Here is a 23503-nt window from a genome sequence, read left to right as displayed (position 1 = left end):
ACTTGGGTTAAGTTTCTTCTCATGAGGCAGTACAGTCTAGTGGTTAAAATTCATGCCTTCAGAGCCAGCCAGACAGGATCTGCATCCCAGGTCTATCACTTGTCTGCTGTGCAACCATGGGCAAGGAACTTAAGCTCACTGAAGCTCAGATTTCTTATAAGCAAAATGAGAATAAAACTTCTTCAGTGGGTTACAGTCTAAGGATCTAGAAAAGTACAACATATAATGTGTTTAACCCAGTGCCTGAAATATAGTAAGTACTTTACAAACATGGGCTCTTCTGATATTTGTGATCCAAAGAAAAAAATTTGGAAACACTTAAATTTTTGCCATGCTTCTTTTGATTCCATTACTTTTTACTCTCTTGTACAAACTTTACTTTTGAAAATTTCAACATTTAACATATGCTGGAGAGAATCAATAACTTAAAATATTTTTCAACATTTAGAAGAATATATTTTAAAAAAATAAGAAAATTATTTGAGTTTGATATTTGTTAAGGACAGGAAAATGTTTTTGCTACATCTCAGATTAAAAAGAAATCCTATAATGCCAAAATGTCAGTTAACAGGAGTCCTGAGCCTTATGTGCATTTGTCACTATCTGGAAACAGAGATCCTTTCTGAAGTGACAAAATGTGAGGCAGTTCAGTCCAGAACATGCAAGGATAGTATCCTTTTGAAGTTATTGGCAGTGGTTATTGACACTAACAGGAATTGGTCTAGTCTAGTATTTGAACCCACGCAGGGCTGGATCCATGAGGAAGTGTTAGCTGATATAAGATGTTCTGGTTCACTCTGTTCAAATGTTTAACAGTGAGTAGGATTATAGAAAAGGCAGTGAGTCAGAAAAACAAACTTCCTTCCTGTCAGCAACTCTATGTCACAATTCATTGCTGTTATTTAAACATAGAAGAGAAGTAATCCAATAGTGGTATTCATTTCACAATATATATGTGCATAAAATCATCACATTGTATGTGATGTATGTATACCTTAAACTTACATATGTTACATGCCAATAATATTTCAAAAGAGCTGGAAAAAATGGAAGAGAAGAAGAAAGAAAAGAAAAATATTTGGCTGCCTTCTTTTGCCTCTTCAGACACAAGACACACTTGCCACCTTTTTTTTTTCCTGCCATCATTTTTTCTCTCCCAAATTTTACTTTCTGGCCAAAAGTTGACTCTAAATTACAAAACCAGATTTATATGATGATATTCTTTTTTTTTTTTTTTTTTTTTTTGCGGTATGCGGGCCTCTCACTGTTGTGGCCTCCCCCGTTGCGGAGCACAGGCTCCGGACGCGCAGGCTCCGGACGCGCAGGCTCAGCGGCCATGGCTCACGGGCCCAGCCGCTCCGCGGCATATGGGATCCTCCCAGACCGGGGCACGAACCCGTATCCCCTGCATCGGCAGGCAGACTCTCAACCACTTGCGCCACCAGGGAGGCCCTGATGATATTCTTGATAGAATAATTTTGTATACTTGAGAAAAATAACGTGGACAGTTCCAATAATTTAAAAGTGTCCAGATTATGTCAACTCTTACTCCTCACACACAAAATCTGGGTTTTTGACACACTTTCACATATTTGTTTTCCTAATTGAATATTGAAAAAAATTAACAGTTCACACATTGAGGTCTTAAATATATACAAATAACAAAATATTTTTATAGAAAAATTTCTCAGCAAGTACACTATAGTGGCCAGTATGTTTCTTTTCCCCCAAGGTCAGTTTTTTTAGGCTAAGAGACTATGGACCCGCAAATGCATGATGTATTTTCCTTTTTACACATTGTTGAATTCAATTTGCTAAAATTCTATCAAGAATTTTTAGTGTGTTCATGAATTATATTGGTCTATAGTTTTCTTTTTTTGTAATGTCTTTGTCTGGTTTTGTATCAGAGTAATGCTAGCCTCCAGAAGTAACTGGAAAGTTTTCATTCCTCCTTTATTTTCTGAGAGATTTTGTATTAAACTGTTATTTATTCTTTAAATGTTCAGTAGAAATCACCAATGAAGCTATTTGCTCTTAGCATTAACTGTCTGGGAAGGTTGTTAACTACAAATTTAATTTCTTTAAAAGATATAGGGCCATTTAAGTTACTTATTTCTTTTTTAGGTGACCTTTAAAAAATTTGTAAATTCCAAATGTTTTCAAGTGTACTGACATAAAGCTGTTCATAATATACTCTTTTTATTTTTAAAGTTTATATACTAATATCTCTTCTCTCATTCCTGATATTGGTAATTTGTATTTTCTCTTCTTTTTTTCCTGGGTAGCCTAATGGTTAATCAGTATATTGATCTTCTCAAAAAGCCAGTTTTTAATTTCATGATTTTCTCAATTATTTTTATTTCTTTGATTGAACACATATTTCCCCCTCATATAATATTCCTTCTCCCTCAATAATTTCCTTTAACATTTCATGTAGTTCTGGTCTGCTAGTATTGAAAATTTCTAGTACTTTTAAATGTCTGGGAAAATCTTAATTCACGTCTATTTTTTAAAGATATTTTTGTTGGGAATAGAATTCTGTGCTGACTGTTTTTCTCTTTTAGAATTTTAGAGATGTTACTCCATTGTATTCTATCTTGCATTGTTTCCTATGGGAAGGCTGTTATCATTTGTATCATCATGGCCCTATGTAATGTAATTTATTTTTCTGATTACATTTTCTCTTTATCACTGGTTTTGCATTAAATTACTCTGTACAGTTTTTACTCTAAATGGAGTTCATCATGCTTATTTGTTTCTATGGACTTTGCTCATTCTTCTTCCTTTCTTCTAACCCTAAAGATGGATGTTCCAAAAATTTACGTTTGTTTTCATTCTCTTTCTCCTCTGTATCTCAATTAGGCTTTCATGAATTCAAAACTCATTCCAATAACCATGTCCCTGCCTCTTTTCCTGTCCCACAACTCCAACTGCAGTTGAACTTATACTCCTGGATGACATACTAAAATATTGTACTTAATATATGAGGGGAAAAAGTCATTATTTTCCACTCCAGATGGTAACTTCCTTCCAATTTCCCTATTATCATTAATTGTACAATCATATCTCCAAACTCCCCAGATTGAAACATCACTTTTGACTTTTCCTTTTTCCCCAATTTGTCTGTTGTCAAATCTTGTCACACAAGTTTTATTTCCACAATGTGTCTTTTTTCTGTCCCTTCTGTCCTATTGATATACCTGTCATTATAGTTTACACATCATTACATCTCATCTGGATATTTGTGATAATTTCTCAGCTGGTTTTCTATCATTGGGCTAGACTTATTTCTATTCATCCTACAAAATACTGCCAAGCCAATTTTCCATAAAGTATAGTTCAAGTCATGTTACATTCCTACTAAAAACTCGGTTATTTGAGCTTTCAGCATTACCCCAACCTATCTTTTAAGCTCTTTTTTTCAGGAAGATTGCTGGAAGTTTGGAAAAATTTTGTATAAAATGATTATGAAGACAGGCAGCAAGTTTCAAATACAGAATTTAATAAGAATTTGAAATGTGAAAGTTTCTTCTAGGATGGGTATATAAACCCAGTAAAACAAACAAACAAAAAACTCTCTACTTTTAAAAAAAACATGTTGTTCCTTTCTTCATTCACAATTAGCTATCAAAGGGAGAGACAAGTAAATTGGGCTGTTGTGGTACATTTGCTTTCATTTACACTTTAATTCACTTGTGATTTTCCTTCAAAAAGTGATCATTGAATTGTAAATATGACAATAGACACTACTCTGAAATATGACAGAAGCTGAATCCCTGTGTTGATTTGTATATCTGACTTCATTACATGGTTACGTGTGTGAGTAAGAATTTTAGGAAAATCACAAGAAACCAAAATACGTTAGCAACTAGTTTGTCATCATTCATTCTTAATTGAAAGTATCAGCCATTAGAGAAATTTTTCTGATTTGACACTAAGATGGAAATACTCTTGGTATCAAAGAATATCTCTTGAAAGGGATTTTAAAAATACTTTTAATATGTTATACTAAAATATTTTAAAGAATGTATTTCTTAAAATTGTGAATTTTAAAGAACAAGTATATCAATGCCCTCATGAGAAGTTTTCAGGAAATTAGTTTCAAAAAATGGTATTGGAATAATTTGTTCCCTTTACCACACCTAATTCTGGTATCATTCCTGTGAACATTAGAACTATGGACTGCAATGTGAAAAGTATTGTCCAGTTGAATAGTCATCATTAAATCAAATATATAGATGTAACTTGTGAGAGATCCACTTTAATAATAAAGTAGTATAAATGAAAAGCATGGAAAAATATATACCACACAAAAACTAGCCTAAAGAAAGCTAGAGAAATCCCAAAAGAATATGCAGAAAACTGTTATAATTAATAAATAAATTTAGAAAGATGTCTGGATACAAAATTAATATGAAAATTAATTGTATTTCCATATAAATATAGAAAACATAACTTAAATGAAATGACATAGCTTAAATAGAATCAAAAAGCAAGAACAACCTGGGAGTAAATCCAAAAAAGTGTCAAAGACTGCTAGATTAAAAGTTATAAGACATTAATGACATAAATTAGAGGGTACCTAATTAAGTAGAGGGATATAATATAACCATGGATGGAAAATTTCAACTTTGAAAAATAATTTTCCCCAAATTGATTTATAGATACAAGCAATCTCAATGAACATGTCAGAAGTTTTGCAAAAAATTCAAGATTACTCTAAAATGTTTATGGAAATGAAAATATCCAAGAATAACTAAGATAAACTTGGAGAAGAACAAAAATGGAACACTCACACCATCGTATATCGAAACATATCACAGAGTTTTTTTTAGCTAGAGTTGTATTGTAGGTATAGACAAGAGGCCTCATGAAAAAAATAGTTCACACACAAATCTGCACTTATACACACACCTAATTTGGGAAAAAGTGATGCTGATGAGAAGGGTGTAAATAATGGTCCTCTAAATGAATAGTTCTTGGTTAATTGTATATTTATACAATTATAAATGTGAAAGTTTTAATTAGAAACAACAAGTTTTCAGGCGATGTGAAATAGACAAAGATTTTTAAATAAAATGCAAAAAAATATTACCAGAAAGGAAAAAATAATAAATTAGACTATATTAAAATTTAAAACTTCTGTTCCTCAGTAGTCTTTATCAACAGTGAAGTCCTTACCATGGGAGAAGATATTAGCAATACATATAGCCAACAAAAGACTCATGTTACATTTTTGTTTTTATTTCCATTTCTCTAGGAGGTGGGTCAAAAAGGATCTTGCTGTGATTTATGTCATAGAGTGTTCTGCCTATGTTTTCCTCTAAGAGTTTGATAGTGTCTGGCCTTACATTTAAGTCTTTAATCCATTTTGAGTTTATTTTTGTGTATGATGTTAGGGAGTGTTCTAATTTCATTCTTTTACATGTAGCTGTCCAGTTTTCCCAGCACCACTTATTGAAGAGGCTGTCTTTTCTCCACTGTATATTTTTGCCTCCTTTATCAAAGATAAGGTAACCATATGTGCATGGGTTTATCTCTGGGCTTTCTATCCTGTTCTATTGGTCTATATTTCTGTTTTTGTGTCAGTACCATACTGTCTTGATGACTGTAGCTTTGTAATATAGTCTGAAGTCAGGGAGCCTGATTCCTCCAGCTCCATTTTTCTTTCTGAAGATTGCTTTAGCTATTTGGGGTCTTTTGTGTTTCCATACAAATTGTGAAATTTTTTGTTCTAGTTCTGTGAAAAATGCCTGTGGTAGTTTGATAGGGATTACATTGAATCTGTAGATTGCATTGGGTAGTAGAGTCATTTTCATAATATTGATTCTTCCAATCCAAGAACATGGTATATCTCTCCATCTATTTGTATCATCTTTAATTTCTTCCATCAGTGTCTTATAGTTTTCTGCATACAGGTCTTTTGTCTCCTTAGGTAGATTTATTCCTAGATATTTTATTCTTTTTGTTGCAGTGGTAAATGGGAGTGTTTTCTTAATTTCACTTTCAGATTTTTCATCATTAGTGTATAGGAATGCAAGAGATTTCTGTGCATTAATTTTGTATCCTGCTACATTACCAAATTAATTGATTAGCTCTAGTAGTTTTCTGGTAGCATCTTTACTACAAATGGGACCTAATGAAACAAAAGCTTTTGCACAACAAAGGAAACCATAAACAAGATGAAAAGACAACCCTCAGAATGGGAGAAATATTTGCAAATGAAGCAACTGACAAAGGATTAATCTCTGAAATTTACAAGCAGCTCATGCAGGTCAATATCAAAAAAACAAACAGCCCCATCCAAAAATGGGCAGAAGATTTAAATAGACGTTTCTCCAAAGAAGATATACAGTTTGCCAACAAACACATGAAAGAATGCTCAATATCATTAATCATTAGAGAAATGCAAATCAAAATTTCAATGAGATATCATCTCACACCAGTCAGAATGGCCATCATAAAAAATCTACAGACAATAAATTCTTGAGGGGGTGTGGAGAAAAGGGAACCCTCTTGCACTGTTGGTGGGAATGTGAATTGGTACAGCCACTATGGAGAACAGTATGGAGGTTCCTTAAAAAACGAAAAGTAGGACTACCATACGACCCAGCAATCCCACTACTGGGCATATACCCTGAGAAAACCATAATTCAAAAAGTGTCAAGTACCACAATGTTCATTGCAGCTCTATTTACAATAGCCAGTACATGGAAGCAACCTAAGTGTCCATCAACAGATGAATGGATAAAGAAGATGTGGCACATATATACAATGGAATATTACTCAGCCATAAAAATAAATGAAATTGAGTTATTTGTAGTGAGATGAGTGGACCTAAAAAATGTCATACAGAGTGAAGTAAGTCAGAAAGATAAAAACAAATACTGTATGCTGACACATATATATGGAATCTAAAAAAAAAAGAGAGAGAGAACATGGTCAGAAGAACCTAGGGGCAAGACAGGAATAAATATGCAGACCTACTAGAGAATGGACTTGAGGATACAGGGAGGGTGAAGGGTAAGCTGGGATACACTACCAAACATAAAATAGACAGCTAGTGGGAAGCAGCCGCATAGCACAGGGAGATCAGCTCAGTACTTTGTGACTGCCTGGAGGGGTGGGATAGGGAGGGTAGGGTGCAGGGAGACGCAAGAGGGAAGAGATATGGGGACATATGTATATGTATAACTGATTAATTTGTTATAAAACAGAAACTGACACACCATTGTAAAGCAATTATACTCTAATAAAGATGTTACAAAAAAGACTCATGTTACAAACATAGATAATTTGTTAATCATAACAAAATGACAGAAAACCCATTTTAAAAAAATGAGTAAAATACTTGAAAGGAACCTAACAAAAAAATTGTGTGCAAATGGACAAAACTCATATAAAAATAGGTTTAATGTGATTTGTCATCAGGTAAATACAAAATGAAATGCCAATTTTACTACAATACATCTACTAAAAATGGTAAATTGACAAAACAAGTAAATGTTGATGGGCATGTGGATCAACTAGAAACTCAAGCAGTTCTCATAGTGACGTAAATTAGAAATAAGAACCACCTTTGGAAAACCAGTTTTTCAGTATTTACTACAGCTAAGTATACTCATATTCCAGAGCATTCAAAGGAAAGAAAATGAAACTAACTATGGTTAGAGTTCTGTTTGTAATGTCATCTTCTCCTTTCTTTACCTGTCTCCTTTTACACTTCTCTTCCAACTCAGTCTTCGGTCCATCCCCCATCCTCGTTCACCTCCTTATGTTACATTTATAGATTATAGTCTATATTTTTTGGCTGATAGTCACCTTCTAAGCTGATATATCATCTGGGGGCTTATGTCCTGCTTAAACCAATGTGGTCCAATAGCACTTTCTCTGATAACAATAATGGATTCTTTGTGTTGCACAACATAGTTGATCCTAGTCATACATCTGAACGTTTGAAATATTGCTGGGGTGACTAAGGAATCAAATTTTTAATTTGACTGTCTTCTGATAGTTTGAATTAATATACATTTATTTTTCCTTTTATTGGGGTATAATTGATACATAATAAAATTTGCATACTTAATGTGTGCAATTTGATAAGTTTGGGTGCACGTCTAAATATGTGAAACAGTTATGATAACCAAGATAATGGACATATTCACCATCCCTCAAAATATCCTTGTGACTATGGCAATCCTTTTCTCCTGTCCCTCTCCAGGATAGAAAAACCACTGCTTTGACTATACAATTATTAAATTAGCAAGGATTTACTTATTTAAAAGTCAATTAGTCATTGGCATTGAAAGTTGACATAAGGTTTCTCTAGTTCAAAGGGAAATAAGAGAAATCTATAGTGGGAGGCAAGAATAATGATAGGAGTCAAATATAAAGAATATTTATTTGAATATATATTGTACTAGTAGCTGTGGATTGCTGAGTAATAACATGAAAAGACTGGGTTAGGGTTATAGTTTCTGTAAAATAGACATGAGTTGGGGAAAGGAGGCCATCATCAAATATAGAGTATCAGACAAACCGCTCATTTTCCTAGGACTGGCTCTGACTGTAGCATTCTCTACATTGTTATGGTCAAAATCAGGTGTGTGCCATTTGCTCATTATAACCGACAGTTATTACCATTGAGAAACATGTCATAATTTATTTTCCATGTGATTCACTGGTTGTATTTTAGAGGTACTAATGAGGAAGAAAACAGTCAATTTATGGACAAGTTCTTTAGCCCTCTTAACTTTTTGTGCTCTGCATGAATCAACAACATTGTTATTTCCCATTAGGGGTTCCCTGTCTATCAACAATGCAAGAATTTAATAGACACATGCCAGGTAAAGCTTTAAGAGTTCATAATATTGAAGGCCATTACGAGAGCCATTTTACATTCACCTAATAGGCACAGAAGTGAGAGTAAAAAGGAGTTCCATTTTACTTTTCATAATATCAAGGAAAAGACAACCAAAACATCCTTTTTATCCTGACTGTGAAATCCTTTAGAGTACCATGAAGCAGTAGCAGCATGTTAAAAAAAAATGTTATTTTCAAGAAGGTTGTACTCAGTGTGAATAAGTGACATGGGGTTTGTTGTTTTCAGTGTCCTCAAACAGTCACACTATTAGAGCTTAATCATTTGTGTTTATCATGTCTTGTCATATTGTTAGAATATTTTTCTACTTGTGACTCTAGGAATGTAATTAAAAATGTTATTGCAATGTAAGAAAGAAAACAAAAATCATGAAGTCCCCTCACTTTTTATTTTATTTACTTTCAATTTTTAGGTCTGAAGTATCATATGTTGGTTGTTATTAAATTTTAATCCTTGATCTTTCTGTTGTAATGTTAAAGGGAAAAAGTAGAAATAAGTGTTGTAGATAAGTCTGGCTTAAATACTTTCAATAACAGTAAGCTGATGTCTACTTAACATATATTTTTATGAATAATTATTTTAAAATATCTGTAGTAGATTAAATGGTATTCCCCTAAAGATATGTCTATCTAGAACCTCAGTATGCGATCTTATTTGGAATAAAGGCCTTTGCAGATATAATTAAGGCAAGAATCTCAAGATGAGATCATCTTGGATTAGGGTGGGTTCTAAATCCAAGTGTTTTTATAAAAGGCCAAAAACAGAGAATGCCAAAAAGAGAGAATATGGAAGCACCAAGAGAAGGTGTGTGAAGATGGAGACAGAGACTGGAGCTATACTGTCACAACCAAACAACTTTTGGAGACACCAAAAGCTGGAAGAGGCAGGAAAGATTCTCCTGTAGAGGTTTCAGATGTAAGGGGAGCCTGCCAACACCTTGATTTCAGGCCTTTGTCTCCAGAACTTTGAAAGAATACACTTCTGTTGTTTTCAGCCATCACATTGTAGTTATTTGTTTTGTCATCCCTATGAAACTAACACAGATTTTGTTACTGGACATGGGATGATGCTGTAATAATACCTAAAAATGTGAAAATGACTTGGAATTGGGTAATGGAAGAATTTGAGGCATGCAATGAAGTCTAGATTGTCTTGAAGTGACTGTTGGTAGAAATATGAGCAGGAATAGAGAAGTAGACATAGAGAATGGACATGTGGACACAGGGTGGGATGAACTGGGAGGTTAGGTTTGACATAAATACACTACCATATGTAAAATATATAGCTAGTGGGAACCTGCTGGATAGCACAGGGAGCTCAGCTTGGTGCTCTATGATGATCCAGATTGGGGGGAAAGGGGGAGAGAGGTCCAGGAGGGAGGGGATATAAGTATACATATAGCTGACTCACTTCATTGTACAGCAGAAACTAACACAACGTTGTAAAGCAATTTTACTCCAATAAAAATCATTTTTAAATACATAAATTAATTTAAAAAAGAGTATTCTGGTATGCCCTCAGAAGGATGTGAAGGGCTGGCAGAAAACTTCTGTCATCTTAGATAATATTCATTAAAAAATGTTGTTAGAAATACGTACATTAAAGATGCTTATGGTGAGGTCTCAGAATGAAATGAAGAACATGTTACGGGAAACTGGAGGAAAGGCACACCTTGTTACACAGTGGCAGAAAATTTGGCTGAATTTTATTCTACTTTTGGAGAGAAAGCAGATCTTATAAATAATAAATTTGGATATTTAGCTGAGGACATCTCCAAGCAAAGTATTGAAGATGCAGAAAGAGGTTGTTGCTTGTAGTAAAATGAGATAAATTGAAGATGAAATATTTAAGCAAAGATGAACCAACATTTGGTGATTTGGAAGATTCTCAGCCTATCCAGATTGCAAAGGATGCTAAAATTAGGAAATTCACTCTTGGAAAATTGTACCCTAGAGAGAGAACCAAGGTTGTGGCTGGGTAAGCTTTTGCTGAAGAGATGAGATATGTGACTAATGAAACCAATTATGCTTCTGAGAGGAAGCCAGGAATAGAGATAGGGTTATCCAGGAGGAATCTGTGTAGAGCCTTTTGTTTAACCATGTAGATTCCTATGACATACACGGGAGGCTTGCAAAGTTTTAAGAATGTTATACCAGCAGAAACATTCCCAGCTTGAACTAAAAGTGAGAGTCTGGATGAAATGTAAGAAGGTTGTCATACTGCCAGAATTCGACAGGCAGGAAACAGACTGATAGGGTTTCTCAGCTGCCAGTATTTGTTATCCTGCAAGGGAAAAAAACGTAAGAACTATGAAGCAGTGCCTTGGGTGCAGAGGTCAGGGCCACGAGCCTAGAGGCAGAGGCTTGAACCATGGATTCAGAGGTGGAGGTGGGCATTGCATAGGCCAGAGGATAATGCGGTTGCTCCTGTCACAAGCACTATGAAGGGCAACAGAATTAAGGGCACAGAGTGTGAAATCAAGAGCCATAGAGGACACAATGGATATAATGTCTATTTCTGAAAACAAGCGAACAAATGTCTAGGGAGACTATTTCCAGTATACAGAATGTGTAAAATAGATAACTAGTGGGAACCTGCTGGATAGAACAGGGAGCTCAGCTCAGTGCTCTGTGATGACCTAGATGGGGGAGAATGGGGGCGGGGATGAGAGGGAGGTCCAAGAGGGAGGGGATATATGTATACATATAGCTGATTCACTTCATTGTACAACAGAAACTAACACACCATTGTAAAGCAACTATACTCCAATAAAAAAATAATAAATAAACATATGTTAAAGTTCTTTTTGAACTTCCAGGCTTCCCTGGTGGCGCAGTGGTTGAGAGAACCCCTGCCGATGCAGGGGATACGGGTTCGTGCCCCGGTCCGGGAAGATCCCACATGCCGCAGAGCGGCTGGGCCCGTGAGCCATGGTCACTGAGCCTGCGCGTCCGGAGCCTGTGCTCCGCAACGGGAGAGGCCACAACAGTGAGAGGCCTGCAAACCACAAAAAAAAAAAAAAAAAAAAAAATCTTTTTGTAAGCCAAGCCAGATTCAGAGCGTTAAGCAAGCTGTGAAACTGGCATTTCCTTGAGGACATCTGCCGATGCATAGAGCCTAGATTTGAATGGATATATGCAGAGGAGACAGGAAAGAAACCTTGGGAGCTACTAAGGAGCTGAATCAGAGGCACTTCAAATACTAGAAGGTAATATGGTATTGAGTAGACTAAGGGAGGTGGGGAAAGTTTACCCTGCAGTGGGAGATGTGAGGACACTTTATTACAGAAGTAAAAAATAATACAAAGAAGCAATCGGAGACAGGTGTAAAACTAAACAAGTACATACATTTGTAAACAAAACAGAATTCCTAGGAATAAAAAATACATAAATCAAAATTAAATTCATGAACGTGTTGAACATAGCTAGTGAACATGAGAAAAAAAATCTAAGGAAGTTGCACAGACTATTAAGAGGTACATATTAAAGGTGGGGTAAAGGAAGTTGAAAAACTGAGTGAGAATATAAAACATACATTTAATTGGAGTCCTGGAAGAAAAGAATAGAGGGTGGAGGAGGGGCAATATTCAAAGAGAAAATGACTTAGAGTTTTCCAGAACAAAACAAATACATGAATCTTCACTTTTAAGAAGCACAGTGAAAGCCAAGCATAAAAAATTAAAATCAAATTCATACATAGATGATGAAATAAAAATTCAAAGCACAGAATAATTGAGAAGATTTTCAAAGAAGTCAGGAAGAGAGAGGGAAGCGAAGAAAGAGAATGATTACTTTTAAAATTAATAAAATAAGTTCATATATAAATAAGCTGTATCAGTATAAATTACTACCAATTATGTCCAATGAAAATATTAAAAATTAAGGTAGAATTATACTCTTGAACTAAAACTTTAGATATATTAAAAGATGGTAATCAGAGTTCAAGTTTTTCATAATCCTTTTACATTAATTAACTTTAGACAATGTATGGTTAAATGGGAAAGTTAAAATTTTTTAAAGTCTGCAAATTGTATAATTTCCAACTTAGTGAAGGGAGGGGGGATAATAGCTAGCACTTATAGGACACTTATTACGTGCAAAATACTGTTCTAAATGATTTACATGGTTTAAATTATTTAATCCTAAGCATATCATTAGGAAGAGGAAGCTGTTGTCATTCCCACAATTAGATGAAGTAACTGAGGCAGAGAGTGACTCAAAGTTGTGGAATTGGTATGTACCAATGATTGAATTTGAGCATGTTCTTAATCATCAGAACATTGCTTCTCTATAAAAATGCAGCAGGGTAGAAATAAATCCAAGTGTACCATAACCATTCATTCACTCATTCACTCAACCAATATGTATTGAGCCCTTACTCCGTGCAAGGTACTGTTACTCTAGGTGCTGGGGGGACCTGAATAAATAAAGCAACAAAACTTCATGATTCAATGAAGCTTATGCTCTAGTGGAATAATGTAAATGAAATAAATACTGCACTTAAAAGATAAAAAGTATCCTATTGAAAAGAAAAAGGATAAGGTTTTTAAAAAATTAGCCATGTGTTCCTTAGGAGAGGCATAAAGAAGTGTAAGGACATAGAATGTTTGAAACAAACCAATAAATATATATGATAGGCAAATGTATATGGGCAAACATATGTGAGAGGTAAATAAGAACTAAAAGAAATCCAATGTTTCTATTTTAATACCAGACTAAATAGATTTTTTAGGCAAACTAGAATTAATTTAGATAGAGAGGTCCACTCTGTTTTGATAAATATTCAGTTTTTCAGGATGATGTTCCAATCTTAATGTTCTTTGGACCTAATAATATAGATTTAAAACATGTCAAGTGAAATTGAATGAATTAAAAGAAACTGAGAAAAATTGATTTTTAACATGCCTCTTTTACTGATTGATCAAGCAGACAAAAAAATTAATGAGAATATACATTTGAACAATGCAATTAACAAGCTTAGTAGAATAGGACATCTAAGGAACATTGCATCCCAAAACTTTTCAAGCACTTATGGAATATTCATAAAATTTGATCACATTTTAGGCATAAATCAAATTTCAAAAAAAACATTTCCAAGATGCAGATAATGCAAGCCACATTCTCTGAGCACAATGACATTAAGTTAGAAACCAAAAGAACATTTAAAAAATCATATTTTTATATTAAAAATACTTCTAAATATATTAACAGATTGAAGAGAAAAAAATCTCAATGGAAGTCTTAAATGAAAGAAGAAGACTTCTTAGCTAACTTATAAAATGCAAAAGTACAGATTTTCCTCTACTAATGATGGGGTTATGTCCTGATAAACCCATGCTAAATGGAAAATATTTTAAGTCAAAAATGCATTTAGTACACTTAAATTTAGCCTAGCCTACCTTAAACAGGCTCAGGACATTTACGTTAGCCTACCTTTGGGCAAAATCATCTAACACAAAATCTATTCTATAATAAAGTGTTGTCTATTCATGTAATTTATTGAATACTGTACTGAAAGTGAAAAACAGAATGGTTGTATGGGTACAGAATGATGTGTGTCAGTGGTTTACCCTCATGATCGCTGCCTCTGCACAGCATCTTCAGAGAGTTCCATGCTGCACATTGTTAGCCTGGGTAAAGATCAAAACTAAAAATTCAAAGTACAATGTCTACTGAATGCTTTTGCATCACCATAAAGTCAAAAACTCATAAGTCCAAACATTGTGAGTCAGGGAATGTCTACAGTTCTTAGGAGGAATTTATAACCTTAAACCCATAAGTTAGAAAAAAAAGGAAGTAAGCTAAGCACCCAATACAAGAAGTTAGAAAAGTAATAATTGTGTAGAATCAAACAAAATAAGACAAATAAAAGTGGATACATTAATATACAAAAATTAATAAAGAGGATTACCAAATTAATTTTTTTTGAAAATACAAATAATATTGACAAACCTCCATCAACAAAGACAAAAGCCCTAAGACAGGAGCATCTCTGGTACATGCAAAAAACTGAAGACTAGAGTGGCTGAAGCAGAGCAAGAGGGGGAAAAAACAGGAAATATGACCAAGGGCTGAATCATATAAGTCTCTATAGGTCACTAAACAGAACTTATTCTGGTGAAACTGGGAGACACTGAATGTTTGTAAAGTAATTTCTGCTATCCACAGTGCTTCTTCTGCTATGACGTATCCAGAGAAACTATGTAGGAACCTGGAGATAGTTTATATACAATGAAATTGTATACAAGTAGCTCCCATCATAGTGTATAGAACATGGTAATAAATCAATAAATGTTTAATAAATAAAAGCAGGAAAAAGTATATGATTACACATTTTAGCTTGAACTTTCAACAGACAAATATTGAGAGGCCATGTTAGATTGTGAAATAACCACAGAATTTTGAGTCAGAGACCTGAGTCTGCATCTCTGGGCTTACATTGAAAAAGTGACTTATTTGTGTGAGTCTGACTTTCTTCATGTGCACAATAAGAGTAACACTGTATTAGCCAGGCCTTTATTGCAATAATGCAATTTAAGAAATAATCCAAACATCTCAGTGGCTTACAACGATAAGCATACATTTCTCACTCATACGTCTGCAGGGCACCTGGGGCAGTTCTTTTTCAGCTATGGATTATGCTCAGGACTGCTCTGTTTCTAATTCTGGGATGCAGTCTTGAACGACATCAATTAGTCGAGGCATTTCCTTCTTATAGTGGACAGAAGCTCCTCAAGGAACCAGCAGAAATACATGACATCTAAGGCCTAAGAACTAATACTCCATCACTTCTGTCAACATTCATTTGGCCAGAGAAACTCACAATGCAAACCTACTACAGGATGAACTGGAGTTAGAGAGAGAATAAAAATAAAGAATAAACAGAATACTTTTTGGTAATCCAAGAATGAACAATTAAGCCTTGAATTAAGATGGTAAGAGGGGCGATGAGAAAATTAGTCCCTGTATGGATGAACCAAAATACTGAGCCAGGTACACTTACTCAGGAAGTGTTAGGTTAATGTATTCTCATAGAATACAATTTTAAGAAGAGGATAGTCAACAAGATCACTCAGAAAACAGAAATATATGAGGAGACACCAATCAGGTGTGATTATTGGTCACTGGTGATCTTTGCAAAGATGACGTTTCAGTCTATTTATGTGAACTTAGTACAGGTTTACAAAAGCTTTATTGTGTAACAAAATCACAATTTTGAAAAATTCAAAGATGAACTAATTTATTTTTATAATTCTTTCTGAAAACAAGTACATAATCTGTAAGCTCTGCTTTTAGAAGTGCTTGTTTTCAGTAGTTCTTATATCTACTAAGCAGCTCCTGAAACCTCAGGTAGCAACATCAATTAACTAGACTGTACATGAAACAAGTGCTCTGATTAAGTTTACTTTCTGGTTAAATCAGAAGTCTTTTTTATTTCATTCCTTACTGTTGGTGATCTTCATAAACTGCATATATTTATTTTCTTGTGAATGGAAGAGAATGAACATAATTTATCTTTACTTTCCTTTTGATATAATAATGTACACATGTGAGGTAGAAATCTGAGTGGGATGTGAATTCCACTTAGATCATCATTCGGATTGAATAGATCTGATAACCTTAATTTTTGGAGGTCATTTAGAAAAACAGAGTAAGGTTAAAGTTTCAGAAAATGGATCTGCTGTGTTGTGCTCTATTACTTGTTTTATGCAATGTACATTGAAGATAATTTTCTATTTCTTTAGAGCTCTGGATCACAGAAGAAAAGAGTTCTTAATACAAAACAATATGACATTACTATCTAAAGCAAATCAGATTGGCATATATTTCATAATATTCGCAAATGATGCCAACTTTTATTTATTTATTTATTTATTTATTTTTGCGGTACGCAGCCCTCTCACTGTTGTGGCCTCTCCCGTTGCGGAGCACAGGCTCTGGACGCGCAGGCTCAGCGGCCATGGCTCACGGGCCCAACAGCTCCACGGCATGTGGGATCTTCCCGGACCAGGGCATGAACCCGTGTCCCCTGCATTGGCAGGCAGACTCTCAACCACTGCGCCACCTGGGAAGCCCAATGCCAACCTTTAAAGAAGACTAAGCAATATCTTTCTTTTCACAGGCAATTTCTTTTCTGTTCTCTTTCATTTTTTATGAACCTAAGGGAAGTTTCTATTTATACATCGTCTTTATATTCACTCTGGTTCTAAATTTTATGATACTGCTATTTCCAGATAAGTTACAGGGGCTCATCTTTGGGCAAACCTTAAAGGTGGTGTGGCTGGTGATGACTGTTGTGGTCTGATCTGAATGCCATAAAGAACCCTTTATATGATTACTTCCAACTCATCAATCAGTCCCTGGAGACAGATTGAACCCTTTCCTCATACCCCCACGCTCGTATACTGGGCAAAAGATCACCTCCTAAAGAAAATCCAGAATCAGTGTCTGAAACAAACCAGGAAATAATAAAATGGATGGCATTTTCTTTTTTTTCAACCATCCACTAGTGTCTTTTAATGTAAAACAAACCAAAAGTCAGTTTCAATGACTTTAGGAGGTGATACTTAGAGTTGAAACCAGTTAAACCTACTGAAGCAAAGGAAAAGGTAAGAACTTTTAAATGAGTAAGTGGTGATAGCACAGGAGATTAGAACTAAGACAGGACGTGGACTGTTATAGTGTAGAAGAAAAACTGAAAGATTTGTGATTTATTGCTTCCTCTGAGCACAGTGGAACCAGGAGATGATTTATTCTTAGTTTTTTTTTTTTTTTTTTTACGGTCTTGGTGAAGAGAGACTCATTTGGTCAACATGATAAGTTTAAGTACAGTTTGTATTTAACAGGAGTGACAAAAAATTTTTAAATGCACCAATTTAACAACAAGCAGAATGGACATTAATTCTGGGTCAAGTCATACAGTGTTTTTTGCTTGCTGGAGTTGTGTAACTGAAATTCTTCTAAAAGCTCATACAGTTTAATGGGTGTGTCTTCCTACATTCCACATGGAAAGGAAAGCCATGAACACTGAATCCATTGATACTGCAAGTGTGAATAGGGGGCAGACCTATGCTTCTTTGTAAAATCAATTTGGCTTTCACCCGCTGCACTACTCCACTGGGTTTGTCTTACTAAGTTGCATTTTATTTATTTCCCCCTCTACTATTCTCTCTATTGCATTTTCCAAACTACATGTGATCTCGCTGTTTTACTCAGAGATCTTTCAGCCCTTTAAACTTTCTAAACTCAAATATTCTTCCACACATACGAAGGCAATGGAAACATGTTTTCAAATAATGTGCCAAATGGAGCGATAACCCTCAAGTGAGAGATAAGTTGCACTTGACAGTGATGAGTATAATATTTTAACATTAACTAGACCCATGCAATATCTTTGTATATTGAAAGTGATGTATTATGAATGTGTTCCTTATGATAGCCCTGCTTAAAAATTAGATTTTTTTATTTGTCTTCAGAACATATTGACTTGCAGCCCTCTCACAAAAATGGAATTGAAATCACTATCCCTGGCTTGTTACCAAGTGCACTTGGTTGGTTATATAGCGTGATTAGTATTGATGCTGGGGGAATAAAACTAACAGTGCTCTTGTTTGCAGGGTGAAAGAGAAATTTATTTTTTTTAACTATAACTATCAGTTTTTAAAGATGAACAAATCTATGGTTTCAGACTCATGTTGTACTTTTTCTCTACCGGGCCTTCTCGGTGGAAATGCTGAGTGAAACGTTAGTCTAGGTAAGGTTCTATGATGAGACCTGCCACTCCAGTGCACTCTGCTCTTTCATCATTTATTCTCAAAAACTGAGAATGGGATTTTAGTCATACTACTACTACAGCTCTTAAAACAAAACTAAAAAAAAAAAAAAAAAGGTTTTTCTGAAGTTTTGGGTAGTTTGATATATTTACCAGTTGTTTAAAGAAAATACTAGTGCTGTGGAAGTTCTGGATGACAGAAACTGTAGAGCTATTAATATTACAGAAGAGGCTGAAGATAGTGTGAACTGAAAAATTTTAAAAATTAGGCAGAATAATTTAGTTCTGTATCATATACAGATGTTTTGGATACTTTTAATAAGTATTCATCTGAAAAAGCCTCTATGTTGCTGGCAAAATTTAACAGTTGACATTCACTGCTTTGACCTTTATGAAATTATGCTGGTTAAAAGGTGAACTAATGCTTTAAAATGTTTATATATATATATATATATATATATTTTTTTTTTTTTTTTTGCGGTACGCGGGCCTCTCACTGTTGTGGCCTCTCCCGTTGCGGAGCACAGGCTCCGGACGCGTAGGCTCAGCGGCCATGGCTCACGGGCCCAGCCGCTCCACGGCATGTGGGATCTTCCCGGACCGGGGCTCGAACCCGTGTCCCCAGCATCGGCAGGCGGACTCTCAACCACTGCGCCACCAGGGAAGCCCTAAAATGTTTATATTTTAATGTTTCAAGTTCATGTTATAGGCTGCTTTAAAATGAACCTTTTTTTTTACTCATTCTTAAATTACAGTGTATTATAGGGAGTTTGAATTAAAAATGAGAGTATTTGAATTTCTTACATATGAAGGGTATAACAAATGAGTCTATCAGGGCAAAATTCTATGGTTTCTTCTGTTGATTCTGTCCAAAGACAAGGAAAAATTAAGAGTAGATATTGGGAGTCAAGATGGCACAAACAAATCAGAAAGGTAAACCCTCAGGACTAAAAGGCTTTTTGAAATGTTCTCTCTGAAGCCCAAGAGAATGAATCAGTATGAGCCTTATAATACCTCTATCAACAGCCCATTTGCTGCTTAACTTCAAGTTACCTTCTGCTTAGAGTGCTAGAAAGACACAGCAGAGTTTTCCAAACTGTGCAACCCAGTAAATTCCTGGCAAAAACAATCACCATGGTTGTCTTACATCTTTCAAATGAATGTGATCCCATGCAGCCTTGGTTTCTTTCTCCGCCAACCCACAGAAGTAAATGCGACAACCTCAGCGTACTCTTCATTGCCCAAAGGATTCACCTTTTCTCAGGTTTTATTCTTTTGACTCCTCTTTAAGATATATTATGCTGTTCTTCTCTGAAAATCCCATTTCCTTTGGAGACTGATTCTTCTGAATTCCATGGACTCCTTTTCTCCTTGACATCTCCAAAGTTTAGTTTCTCCCTAAGATTCTGCCCATGGACTACTTCTCTCTGTTTTCTCAGTAATCTCTCTCTTTGGAGGTCCTTTCTTCTTTTATTCATTAATTTATTTATTTTTACCATCTCTCTGTATCAAAACTAAGGCAAGACCTAGGTCTTCATTTTCCAAGTATCATTTTTTTTTAAATCACAAAATTGGTGCTTCAAAAGCAAAAGCCTCCTACAAAATTATTTTTCCTTTAAAGCTAGGTTCTCTTTCTTATATTTCTACTTCTGTTAAAAGCATCAATATTATTCTGGTGTCACATGCTCAGCATTTCAGTTTCTCTATGCCCAAAGACAAGACACATCCACTGCATGAGAATGGGCTCTTGAGAAGCAGAGACTGAGACAGGGATTTGATACTGTGATTTATTGAGGGAGAGCTCTTCAGGAAATACCTGTAAAGCAGTGAGAGAAGAAGGATAGAGAATGGAACGGAGTGTAAGAAAAGTGTGGTCTTAGGTAAGGGAGTGGAGTGTGAGCAGGGGCAAGACATAAACCAAACTATAGAATTATTTTCCCTTGAGCAAAAGAGCTGGCTTTTGTGTCCCAATGTCAATCAGTAACCGATTACAAGCATATCCAGAGATGAGGTGGGTAACTTCCCATGCAAGTTCACTCTCATTTAGTGGAAGACAATCCTCCTGAGATATGAGGCAGCTTTGAGCCTTTAGGAGATAATACACATAGCAGCTATTGGATGGGTGTACTGGCCATGTAAGCAGGATGTGGGTGAGCACCACAGTGTCTACTACACCTACACATATATTGTTTCTCAACTGTCTAGTTCTACAATGGGTAGATGGATATGATATTTATCATATACACTGTTACCACCATACTAATGATCACATATCACCTGAGCTTGTGTCATACTCCACTAATTGATTTCTTTTACACCCATTTCTGTTTCTAAACACAACACCAATAACAGCTGTGTTCTAATCAAAAGCTTTCAATGATTCTCCATTACTTAATGAAAAAGTGTCAATTCCTGTTTTGATCAGCCAAGTTTCTCTACCTACTGCACTCAGCCTACCTTTTCAGATTTACTATGAAACACATCACATATATGCTTCTCAATCGGCATTATATCTTTCTTAAATATCTTCAAGAATTTGTTTTACCTGTTTATTTTGTATCTATCTATCTATCTATCTATATCTATCATCTTTCTATCTATTTTTTCTTGCTTTGGGTTTTACTCCATTGGAAATGCTTTCCTTTTGTATCCCATATTACTTGTTTACCTCCTGACACACTTTGTACTCACATCAGGCAGAGTAGATATTCATAAAACTGTTTTGCTCCACTAAAATTAATACTAGCTTAAGGTATCTTTTAAGTACTGTAATGTCTTTCTCAGAGTGGCACTCAGTAAATATTTGTCTAATTGAATTGAACCACCGCAAAGTGGTCTATTTTTGACTGCTTTGTCTAATTATTAGGATGTAGGTTAGGGTCACAGAGTAGAATGTGTTTAGTTTTTTGTTTAATGTATCCTTAAATAATTGAGAATAAGAAACCATCTTCTATAACTTATTACTGGAAATCACTTTAGTGAATATTAAAAATGATGTATAAAAATATATTGGGAGGAAATCTGACAGATACCTCTTTAATCAAGTGACCAGAGTTATCATCAATATTCAGACAAATTAATATTATGTAGTCATATAATGGACTGAGACAGACACAACATCACTTCTGTGGCACACTTGCACATCTCGAAAATAACTGCACTGTATACTTCAAAAATGCCAAGGTCAAGATAGACAAGAAAAGACTGAGGCTATGTTTCAGATTAAAGAAAACTAAAGAAATTTAACAAATAAATGCAGGGTATCAATCTGAATTGGAGTATTGACTGGAAAATAAAATAGCATAAAACATTATTAGAAAAATTTAAAACGAAATATGGACTGTGGGTTAGATATTATTGTATCAATCTTAAATAGTCTGATTTTTATAATTATATTCTGGTTAGGTAAAAAAAATGTCTAGTTTTAAGAAATACATACCCAAGTACTTAGGAATAAAAGAGTATAATATTTCCAACTTTTCTAAATGGATTAGAAAAAATGAATATATACATATATAGGTGAGTGTGTATAGATATATAGAGAATCAAAGACGAGAGAGAGAGAGGCACATAGCAAATTGGGTAACATCAAAACAATAGGGGAATCTGGGTGGAGTGTATATGGGAGTCCTTATATTATTCTTGCAAAGTTTTCTGTAAGTTTGAAATTACATCAAAATAAGAATGTATTAAAAATGTTTTGTGGTGTTCAGATGGAGTTACATGATAAATTATACCTCACTTGACCAAAGCTCCCTTGAATCCTAAAATAAACTTTTGCATATTCCATATTAAGACTTATGGAAATGCTTAAATCGCTTTTGCATTTTTATTCTTTTCTCTTGATGATTTATGATTTATGTTGACTTATACTATGGACTGAATGTTCGTCTACCCTCAATTCATACGTTGAAGTCCTAATCTCCAGTGTGATGTTATTTGGAAGTAGGACCTTTGGGAAGTAATAAGATACAGATGAGGTAATGAGGATTGAGCCTCCAAGATGGGATTAGTGCTCCTATAAGAAGAAGAGGAGTCCAGAGCCCTTTTTCTCGCCGTGTGCACACACTTAGGAAAAACTGTGTGAGCACAGAGTGAGAAGGCCTGGCTGTCCGCACTGCAGGAAGAGAATCCTTACCAAGAAGCGAATCTGCTTGCACCTTGATCTTGGACTTCCCAGCTTGCAGATCTATGAGAAATGTGTCACCCAGCCTATGATATTTTTTTATAGCTCCTGAGCTATGGTAACTTGATTACTTTCTAACTGAAATAAGGTACTGGTGAAAGTGTGCTTGTGGTCTATTAAGTAGAATCACCTAGAAGGAATATTACTAAGAGTGAAATAATGAAGAGCTGGTTCTAGTGACAGGAATCATTCGATATTTTCGGAAAGTTTTAATCTTAGAATTCAATGTAAAGCATTCTTCTACATGCAAAATTGTTACTAAGATTCAAGGTTAATTAATTAAAAACTAAAAATCTAGCAATACCCATCTTCATGTAAACCATGCATTTTTTACATTTATTTTTTCTCCACAGCCTCACCACAATTATATTAGTTTCTTGTTTCCTTCATTACTTTTAATTTTTCTCTAAAAATAAAGCCAAATTTTATCATATCATGTCTCTTAGTAAGGAAGTTGAAAGACTGACTTGCTCTTTGTGGGGAGTAATGGAATTTACTGTGTATTTTTATCTTAAATTGTTGTTACTCAATATACATTTTATGTCATATGTTTATTACTCAAGTATATACCCTGACTTTCACTTTCTGATTCATATTTTCATTGCCCAGTGTCTTGCACATAAAAAGGTCTTAATATTTTCTGAAAGAATGCATGCATGAATAAA

The sequence above is a fragment of the Mesoplodon densirostris genome, chromosome 8 (genome assembly GCF_025265405.1).
Source record: "Mesoplodon densirostris isolate mMesDen1 chromosome 8, mMesDen1 primary haplotype, whole genome shotgun sequence".
Lineage (NCBI taxonomy): Eukaryota > Metazoa > Chordata > Mammalia > Artiodactyla > Ziphiidae > Mesoplodon > Mesoplodon densirostris.
This window is presented reverse-complemented; position numbering follows the sequence as displayed.